Below are 8795 nucleotides of genomic sequence, written 5' to 3'. Positions count from 1 at the left end.
GTGGATTGTTTGTTTGCCAGTCTATTTAGCTCCTAGGTATTCTCTCCATTAAACTAGACTAGCAGACAAAAATGACTTTGCAGTATCTGACAAAGTGGTAACATGCATTTATTTGATCTGCTAATCCCAAAGCTAATGTTTGAGTGTAAAGGGTTTTTAATCAAATCCTCAATATGCGGAGGAACCAGCCCCGTGCAGTCTCTCCTTTCTGAGTCACAAAGGCCTTGGTTTCCAGCTACTGCCTCAATTTCATGAAACTAGAATTTTAGAGCTGGAAAGGACCTTAGATTATTTGTGACTTGACCTCCTAACCATTTTAAAACCATGGCTCACAAACAGTGTACTCTGTAACTGTTCTCTTGCTAAGTCCTTGTGCTCTTTAAAAGAAATGAAACCTCTCTTCTAGATGCTTTTATGGGGCAGCTTGTTAAAGGGTGGTTTGTTGGAGTCCTTTTATGCTCACAAACTTTGAGTGAAGTTTTGATCCTTCTGACCAACAGTGACTGCTGTAGCTTTGCTCCTGAATGTCTCCCTAAGGTCCATATTGAAGACTTGTTTCCCAGTCCAGTAGGCTATTGGAAGGGGATGGAACCTATGGGAGATGGGGCCTGCTACAAGGAAGATAGATGATATTGGAGGGTCACACAATTAAAGGGGACATTGGGACCCTGGCTCCTTCTCTTCCCTTGTCTTTGATTCCCAGCCACCATAAAATGAACCACCTCTTCTGCCATAGGCTTTCACCATGATGTACTGTGCCAAAGCAATGGGCCCAAGTGCACTTGGAACACCAGAAACCATGAGCCTTTGAACTGATTCTCTCAGGTATTTTGTCACAGTGACAGAAAGCTGACTAGCGCACTAGCCAAAAATTTATTTTCTGCAAGTGAGGAAACGTGGAGGAAAGAAAAAATGAAAGAAGCCCAATCTTCGTTGAGTGACTAACAGGTGCCAGGCGACTTACAATATCTATTTTGATACTGGCCTTTTAAGATAGCCCTTGCTCCCATTTTACAGGTGAAGCACCCTGAAACCCAAGTGTTTCAAAAGAACTTGCTCCATACCTCAGAGTTAGTGAGTCACAAAATGGGATTTTCAACCCTAGTCTATCAGGCCCCAAACATTGCCCACGTTCTGTTTACTGCACCAAACTCAAGCTTTATTTCCTCAAGCTTTATTCATATGCCTAGACAGAAAATCATTTCATGAATTCCACATGGTTGTCTGGGCAGGGTAGACACTCCTCTTTTGGAGGAATCTTCAAAGTAGTGTGTTCAGAAATCTAAAAAATAAATAAATAAATAAAAGGCTCATGTTTTACTGTGTTTGGCTCATTGATGATTATAATTTAAACATTTTTGAATGACGGTTGTTTTATGTCAGAGAGCAATACGTATTCCCTTTAGAAGTTGACTAATGATGTTGTTCTTGACTCCATCTGGAATTCTAAGAAAACAAGGAACAAAGCCAATCACAGGTAGATGTCGAAGGTACTCAGAGACTTCTGATCATTAGGCCTTCAAATCAGATAGACAGATTGATGGCTGGAGAGTTTTCAGGCAACCCCACACCCAGAAATAGGGTTTCCCTGAGGGTCAAGATAACTCTGAATCAGTACTATCAACACAGTTTGGCCATTCCTCGGTTAATTTACACCAAGGACTGAAAAATCTGCCAGAAATAAACAGGAATTAGGGGGTGGATAGAAGGAGAAGGAAAGAGAAAGAAAAGCAGAGATGAAAGAGAGAGAAAAAGAACAAGAAAGAAAAGAGAACAGAAAAGGCAAAATTAATGGGATTTCCTCTTTCTGGATCTAGAATCTAGAAACAAACAATCAAACAATAGTTTTTGGATTATCTTAAAGGACTCTGCCAAACTGATGTTTCCTTGCGATTTTATTAGATTGAATTCTACCTTGTATCTTTTTGACCCACTTCTACCTCAAGTTGGTACAACTGAGAACATAAGGTTCAATGCAGATGGTTGCATGGGAAGTGTAAAGAGGTTCAGGTATTGAAACTGGTCTCCTAACTGGCTCTGAAAATCAAGAGTTATTGTGAGGTGGGATCCTGCCCAACAGTCACTGTCAGATAGCCACTTAATCTTGTTTTTTGGTTCTTGTGTGTGTGTGTGTGTGTGTGTTTTGTTTTTTGTTTTTTAGCTTACTGCTCTACTAAGACAAAGTCATACCTCATGATTCTTAACAGCAAGGGCTCTGTAACACTCAAAATAGATTGTGCTATGTCACTGAAAAATGATGTCGCTTCTCGTTAAATCATCTCTTCATCTGCCTGTTCATTTAGCACCTCCATTCCCTGCCCTATTCCATTCCTGGGCTGTCCCTAGCCTCATTTTGGGCTTCATACCTGTGTGATCATTTCAAATCCTCTTCTTTGCCATGTTCCAGTGTTAGTTTTAGTCCCCTCGAAAAACCCGGGGAGAAAAATGCCATGAACACGGGGCTGTGTCTCCTCCTGGGACCCAGGCCCACTCTCTCTCTGGAAAGGTTACTCTGTTGCACTCAGGTGAGTAACTGACCTCACTAAGGATGACTTCTTTTGCTTTGCTTTTCTCCTTTTAATTACTTTCTCAATCCATCCAGGCAAAGTCAGATCATGTTATTAAAGAATCTGGGATGTGTTGCTAGTAAGCAGCAATTTATTTTTCTCACCCTTTGGAAGTGTTTCTTGTTGACGGTTTTCACTCAGTGACCCAAATAATACATGTTCCTGTTATGCAACAGAGGTGACAAGCCAGAAAGATCTGCACTCACACAGTAGCAGGTCTGGTCTTCATCAGACACAGGCAGTGTTTGTTTTTATTTAACTACAAAAGATGAAGTAGAGAAATTCAAGGAAAACTCAATGGGATGCCAGATAAGACAAACCATTCATTAGGGGAAGAGAGAGAATTTCTTTTTATACATTCTTGTTAAACCATTTTGACTCTGAAATGGAAGCAGGACACCAGAATATGGAAATCGTCACATTTGTGGTTTTATTAGGGTGTATTTAAACTTTTCAAACGGTAGGCCAGCCTTTGAAAGTTCTTGACTCAGCAAACTAGGGATGCATTTGGCCAACCACTTTTTCTTCCTCCAATTTAAACCCATTTATATTCCAAGGGAAACTTAATCTGTACATTTATGATTCATTTGTGCTTAACTTGTCAAAATGTTAAGAGCTGTTTGAAATAAAAGAAGCCTTTACATTCTGATGCTTATATAATTTTTATCCTTAGAATCAGAAAGCTGTGCTTTTTGCAGAGCATCAACAACCCCATACCTATAGGCGTATACATCATATATGAGAAAATGCAGGACTCAAGCAGACCGCAGGTGTACTGCTATTACTTTGAATTTCAATCTACAGGCATACGTAAACAAGTAAGCCTTAAATTCATTTTTTTAAAGAAAATTATATCACTTAAATGGTGATGTGTCCTAAACTAAATTGCTAACCTACTCTTTTCCTTGCAGAGACATTGTGCACTGTTGATCAAGTTACATACTGCACAATTCTGGGAAGCACACTCTCAAAAACAGCACCATCATTCATAGTGAGTCTGTTTCCCTGCATTCTTTTTTTTTTTTTTTAAATGGAATTTTGTCCTTATTTTTTATTTGTTCTGATTGGTTACACATGACAATAGAATGCATTTTGACACATCATACAGAAATGGAGTATAACTTCTCATTCTTCTGGTTGTACATGATGTAGAGTCACAAATCGTGTATTCACATATGCACATAGGGTAATAATGTCTGATTCATTCTACTATGGTTCCTACCCTCTACCCCATGTCCCCTCCCTTCACTCCCTTCAGTCTAATTCAAAGTACCTCTATTCTTCCCTAGGCCCTCCCACCTTATTGTGAATTAGCATCTGCATATCAGAGAAAACACTCTTTGGTTCTCTGGGATTGGCTTATTGCACTTAGCTTGCTATTTCCAGTGCTATCCATTTACCTGCAAAGGCCATGATTTCATTCTCCTTTAAGGCTGAGTAATATTCCATTGTGTATACATGCCACAATTTCTTTATCCATTCATCTGTTGAAGGGTGCCTACATTAGTTCCATAGTCTAGCTATTGTGAATTGAGCTGCTACAAGTATTGATGTGGCTGTGTCCCTGTAGTATGCTGTTTTTAAGTTCCTTTTCTCAATTCACAACTCAGGCACAAGCATCATCCAGAAGTATCACTAAGCTACAATATATTTATTGACTATGCCAAAAATTCTACCTTGACTTATCAAGTTTGCAAGGACTTCATGCATTATTCTAATATGGTTGCATGTGCTTATCTATAATCAGGCTCTGGTTTTAACTCCATATTACTAGGTTTATGGCTTGGAAGAGGTTCCCTTTCTATCTTCAGATGGAAACCTAGGATATCTTGACCTTAGAGGACATCAGTTATGTGTGCTCACAGAGTGGAAGAGAAAAGGGCATCCATGCTTGGAACTGTGAGATGGAAGGAGAGAGGAACAGATCAAAGGCTGTTGAGGGATGACGAATCATTGAATTGTCGTAACACAAGAGTTAGGCTGCCTGGTAGTGGAATAGAGTAGAGATCAAGAACAGTGCCAGGCTTCAAGGGTCTGGGGTGGGAGCTGTGAATGCTGTGAGCCTCCAGGGCTCTCCACCCACAAAAGACCTAGCCCACCTTGCTGGGCTGATGATAGGCTCTTACAAGAACCTATAGACCCATTTATATTCCAAGGGAAGTAGTAATAAGAGTTCAAGGTTATGATGCATTTAATATTCCCAGTACAGTGCCCAACCTAATATGATATCAACAAATGTTGGTTCCCTTTAGCCCTTTTGGGGGCATGGACCAAAAAAAAAAAAAGCATTATGAAGAACCTAACTCATGAACTGCCACTTGCCATGGGTATATTTTGGATGCTTTGAGCTTCCCACATGGCTTCATTTTGGAATCTGTTTTCCCTCACTTTATGTCTTTCTAGAGGGGCTCACAATCATGGGGTCCCTAGGGAAAAAATCCACAGGATCCAAGCTGACCAGAAGACTCTTTTTCACTGGAGACAGGAATTGATCTTAGAATGGATGCAACCCAAACAGGACCACTCAGAGTATTTTTTCAGGAACTAATTAAATGCTGAGAGAGAAAGGATCTTTCTGATTCTGAGATTATAAGAAAAACATCCACCCAGGAGTTGCTCAAGGCCAAGCAAAGGGAAACAGAATCAATACCTTAGAGAGAGACAGAGATCATCTAGACCTTACTGTGCCTGAAGCCCTAGACTTTTCAGTTACAGAAAATTAATTCTTTTTATTTTACTTTAATTCAAATTGAGTCTCTGTCCCTTACAACCAATGGACCAGACAACTCCCTAGGGATTATTCTTAGGGAATTAAACTTTGCCATAGGACACATAAGAAAACATCATCCACTCCACCCCACCCTAGTTTTCAGTATAGATTTTGATCTAAACTCTTTAAAATTGTATGTATTTATTTTTATTTGCAGTACTGGGGATTGGATCCAGGTGCACTCTTCCACTGATATACATCTCTAGTCATCATCATTATCTTTGTTATTATTATCATTATTTTTGACACAGAGTCTCACTAAATTGCTGAGGCTTGCCTTGAACTTAAGATCCTGCAGCCTTAGCCTCTGTAGGTGCTTTGATTCTAGGTGTGAGCCACTGCCCTTCTCTAAAAAATAATTTTTTGTACTGAGGATTGAGCACAGAGACTCTTTACCACTGAGCCACACCCCCACATCCCCATCCCATCTTCATTTTTATTTTATTTTATTTTAATTTGAGAAGGAGTTTTACAAAGTTTCTGAGGCTGGCTTTGAACTCACAATCCTCTTGCCTCAGCCTCCCAAGTTGCTGGAATTACATCATGTGTCACTGTACCCCAAATTTTTTTTTAATTAGGCATTTCTGTGCTAGTACTGTTAGTTATGATTTTTTTCAGAGGTATCCTAAAGAGACTGTAGACATTCCCACTATAATAATTTTTTCTGTTCCTATAAAAAATGAGTGCACAGGGAAATAGTGAGCAATCTCCCAGCCAGTAAGAAGACTCCTGATGCTGGCTCCAGCACTGTCTGCTCCCACAATCTCAGCTGCCATGGCAATCAAAAGAGCACAGAGAGTGGCAATTCAGTCTTACAAGAAGGCTGCAATGCTCCCAGAATCAACAAGCAAAGGGTCTACATGACATGTCTTAACAAAGAAATGGGCAGAAACCTATAGACTAGATCTAAGGCATAGAGCCAGAAAATTGGAAAATCAAAAAGTCAGCCTGGGAGGTAGGAAGAACAGAGTTTTAGGCAGAGCACAAGGATAGGCCTAAGATAAAGCCACATCACTGTTGGAGCTATATGCCACCCAAGGTACAATGTGCATCGAGGACAGATGAGGGCAAATACCTACTGGCTCTATGTTGTTAGCCGGCCTGTAATCACAGCATAACCACACAAATAGAACAAATAGTTATAAAGAGTAGAGGTTCATCCATTTACTAATTTATTTGTGAACACAATGTTTTGTTGTTGTTGTTGTTATAATCAATCTTAATTACAAATACCATGAACAGAGAATGGTGCTAGTGGATGGGATGGAGAGAATCTCAAGTGGTCTTTGCCTTCAAGGAGCCATAGCCTAATTAGGGTTGTCTGAGATGGGTGCATAGATAACTAGCATAGGAAGAACTGTGTTGGTTAAATATCACCCCCAAAGGCTTAGACTGAAAGGGGATAGAACATCTAGGGAGATTGACATTATTCCTAGGTGGTCAGAAGGGTTTTTCTGGAAGTGGGAGACCAAGTGGAATTGGTAGTCACTGTGAGAAAGGGTCCATATGAGTTGGAAAGTGAACTGGGCTTGACCACTTGGACTTGTGAAGCTAGGGGGAGGGTTTAGCTACTTTGAATCGTGTTTTTCTCCTTTGCAAATGGAGGTTTCAAATATCCAGGCATCAGGTTAGGATGAAATAAGATCACTGAGGTAAGGCCAGAGAGCAGCCCAGAAGAGGAGGAGGCAGCACTACCCGTCACCCCGGGTCCCATGAGAAGAGGGAAAGCAGCAGGGTCCCCGAGAGTGCCACGCGGCAGGTCCAGGCTCAAATAGCCTCAGAGAACTTCCCACACCCCATCTGACTCAGGAGAAGCAAGTGAATAAGTGGAACTAAAAGAGATCCAGTGAGTGGGCATAAGGGACAACCCAGCATCTTGCTGGGTAGAGGATCAACAACCTCTCTCATTTCATTGTCAAGTTCAGATGGGTCCTCCAACGTCTCATGCTCTGCAGTACCAGCATCCTCCTCAAGAGCTCAGACACCATGCCAGGGAAAATGGGGCAGAATTCCTGAATCAACTGGGAATAAGGCCCTGGCACCGAGCAGGGGCTCAAAATAGGAGTCAAACATGTTCTAAAATGTGTGGACAGTTATCTTGCTTGGAGACCTTAGATTATATGTTTTAATGTCTGCTAATTACACCAAGCCCTCACAGGCATTCAGCCAGTATTTGTATTTATGCTCTTCCTCCTTTCTCCTTTCCCCAACACTTCCAAGAACGGATGGGATTCTGAATGGAATCGATGGAAACAGAACTATCAGGTTCAGATTGCCTTTTACAGATCTGCCTTTAGAGCTTTAAAAATAATTCAAAGCACATGTTTCTCCTGATGGCAGGAAAGTCGTTTTACTGCCACATAGAAAGGACATCACATTAAAAAAAATCATTTCTAGATGCCTCCATCTATGGCTTCTCACACCAGAGAAGTTGACACAATTGTGACTCATCTGTGACCAATTTTTGGAAGCTGTGAAAATGGAACCAAGTGTCCACTTAGCCACAAGCAGAGTGTGTGTGCTCCAGGGAGGTGGAAATGTTGCTTTCACGGGTGACATTTAAGAAAACGGCAGGGACAGCTATCACTTGGTGTGGCTTGGCTACAGAGCCGCCTGAAGGCAGTGTCACTGTTGCTGAGAGCAGGGACAGCTCCCAGGGCTCGAGGAAATAGGTCAGGGTTGACAGCAGCAGCTGTTCAGCGCCATCTTCCCACCCCCTCCACCCCGACACTCCTTTGGGTTCCCTGCCTCCCTCCTGTTTGCCTCGGCCCCTTCCTTCCTTTGATTTCCTACATTCCCCTCTGGACTCCAAAGAACAGAAATCCAAAATGCCTCCCCGAATCAAAGAACTAAGACTTTTCATCGTGGAAGATAATGGGAACATTAAAACCCTTACTCCTGATTACCCCAGAATTTAAATTTTTTTAACCCTCCATGCCAAGACTTTGTGCTAAATCTATGGACAATTTAGAAAGCACGTTTGTTTTCTGAGCTTTATTTAATGGAGGCAGATCGATATGAAATTTTTTAATTCTGTATTTATCAAGCTGATAAAAATCAAATGTTATATCATTAGTCAACTTTGTGGATAATTATATTTACTCTTTGAGCGTGAAAAGTTGTTTTTCACCTAAAATATATTTTATTTTCCACTTAATAAACACCCTCTTCTAGTGATTATCATGTTTCCTGGTCATCCAGGGCCACAGAATTGGGCCTCCATGACTAATTTTGTGCCTCGGAGGAGGACTGGCCATGAGGTCCCCACACTGACTGCCAGTCTCAGTGCTGGTCTAATGTGGAATTGCGTGGACAGACAGCCACCTCTGGGTCAAGTCCATATCAAGCCTTCTCCCTGACAGTAAGAACGATGAACCATTCCAGGAGAAGAGTAGGAGAGGGACGTCTAGGGCAAAACCAGCCCAAGAAGCAGAACCAGGAAGATGAATGATAGCAAA

The 8795-nt window shown here is 41.3% G+C and overlaps 1 long non-coding RNA gene across 2 annotated transcripts in view; it reads right to left on the bottom strand.

Annotated features, from left to right (window-relative positions):
* Nucleotides 1-1070: 1070 nt before the first annotated feature.
* Nucleotides 1071-8795, bottom strand: part of LOC131425026 (uncharacterized) — a 28157-nt gene continuing 20432 nt past the window's right edge. For both annotated transcript variants that reach the window (XR_009228817.1, XR_009228816.1), the window contains exon 3: nucleotides 1071-1282. This is a non-coding gene — a long non-coding RNA (uncharacterized LOC131425026). The remainder of the gene's footprint in view (nucleotides 1283-8795) is intronic.

Source organism: Marmota monax, unplaced genomic scaffold, assembly GCF_021218885.2.
Source record: "Marmota monax isolate L192 unplaced genomic scaffold, Marmota_monax_Labrador192_F-V1.1 WCK01_AAM20220418_F8-fsc00074, whole genome shotgun sequence".
Classification (NCBI taxonomy): domain Eukaryota; kingdom Metazoa; phylum Chordata; class Mammalia; order Rodentia; family Sciuridae; genus Marmota; species Marmota monax.
Note: the sequence above shows the minus strand (reverse complement) of the source record. Positions and strands in the feature narration are given on the sequence as shown.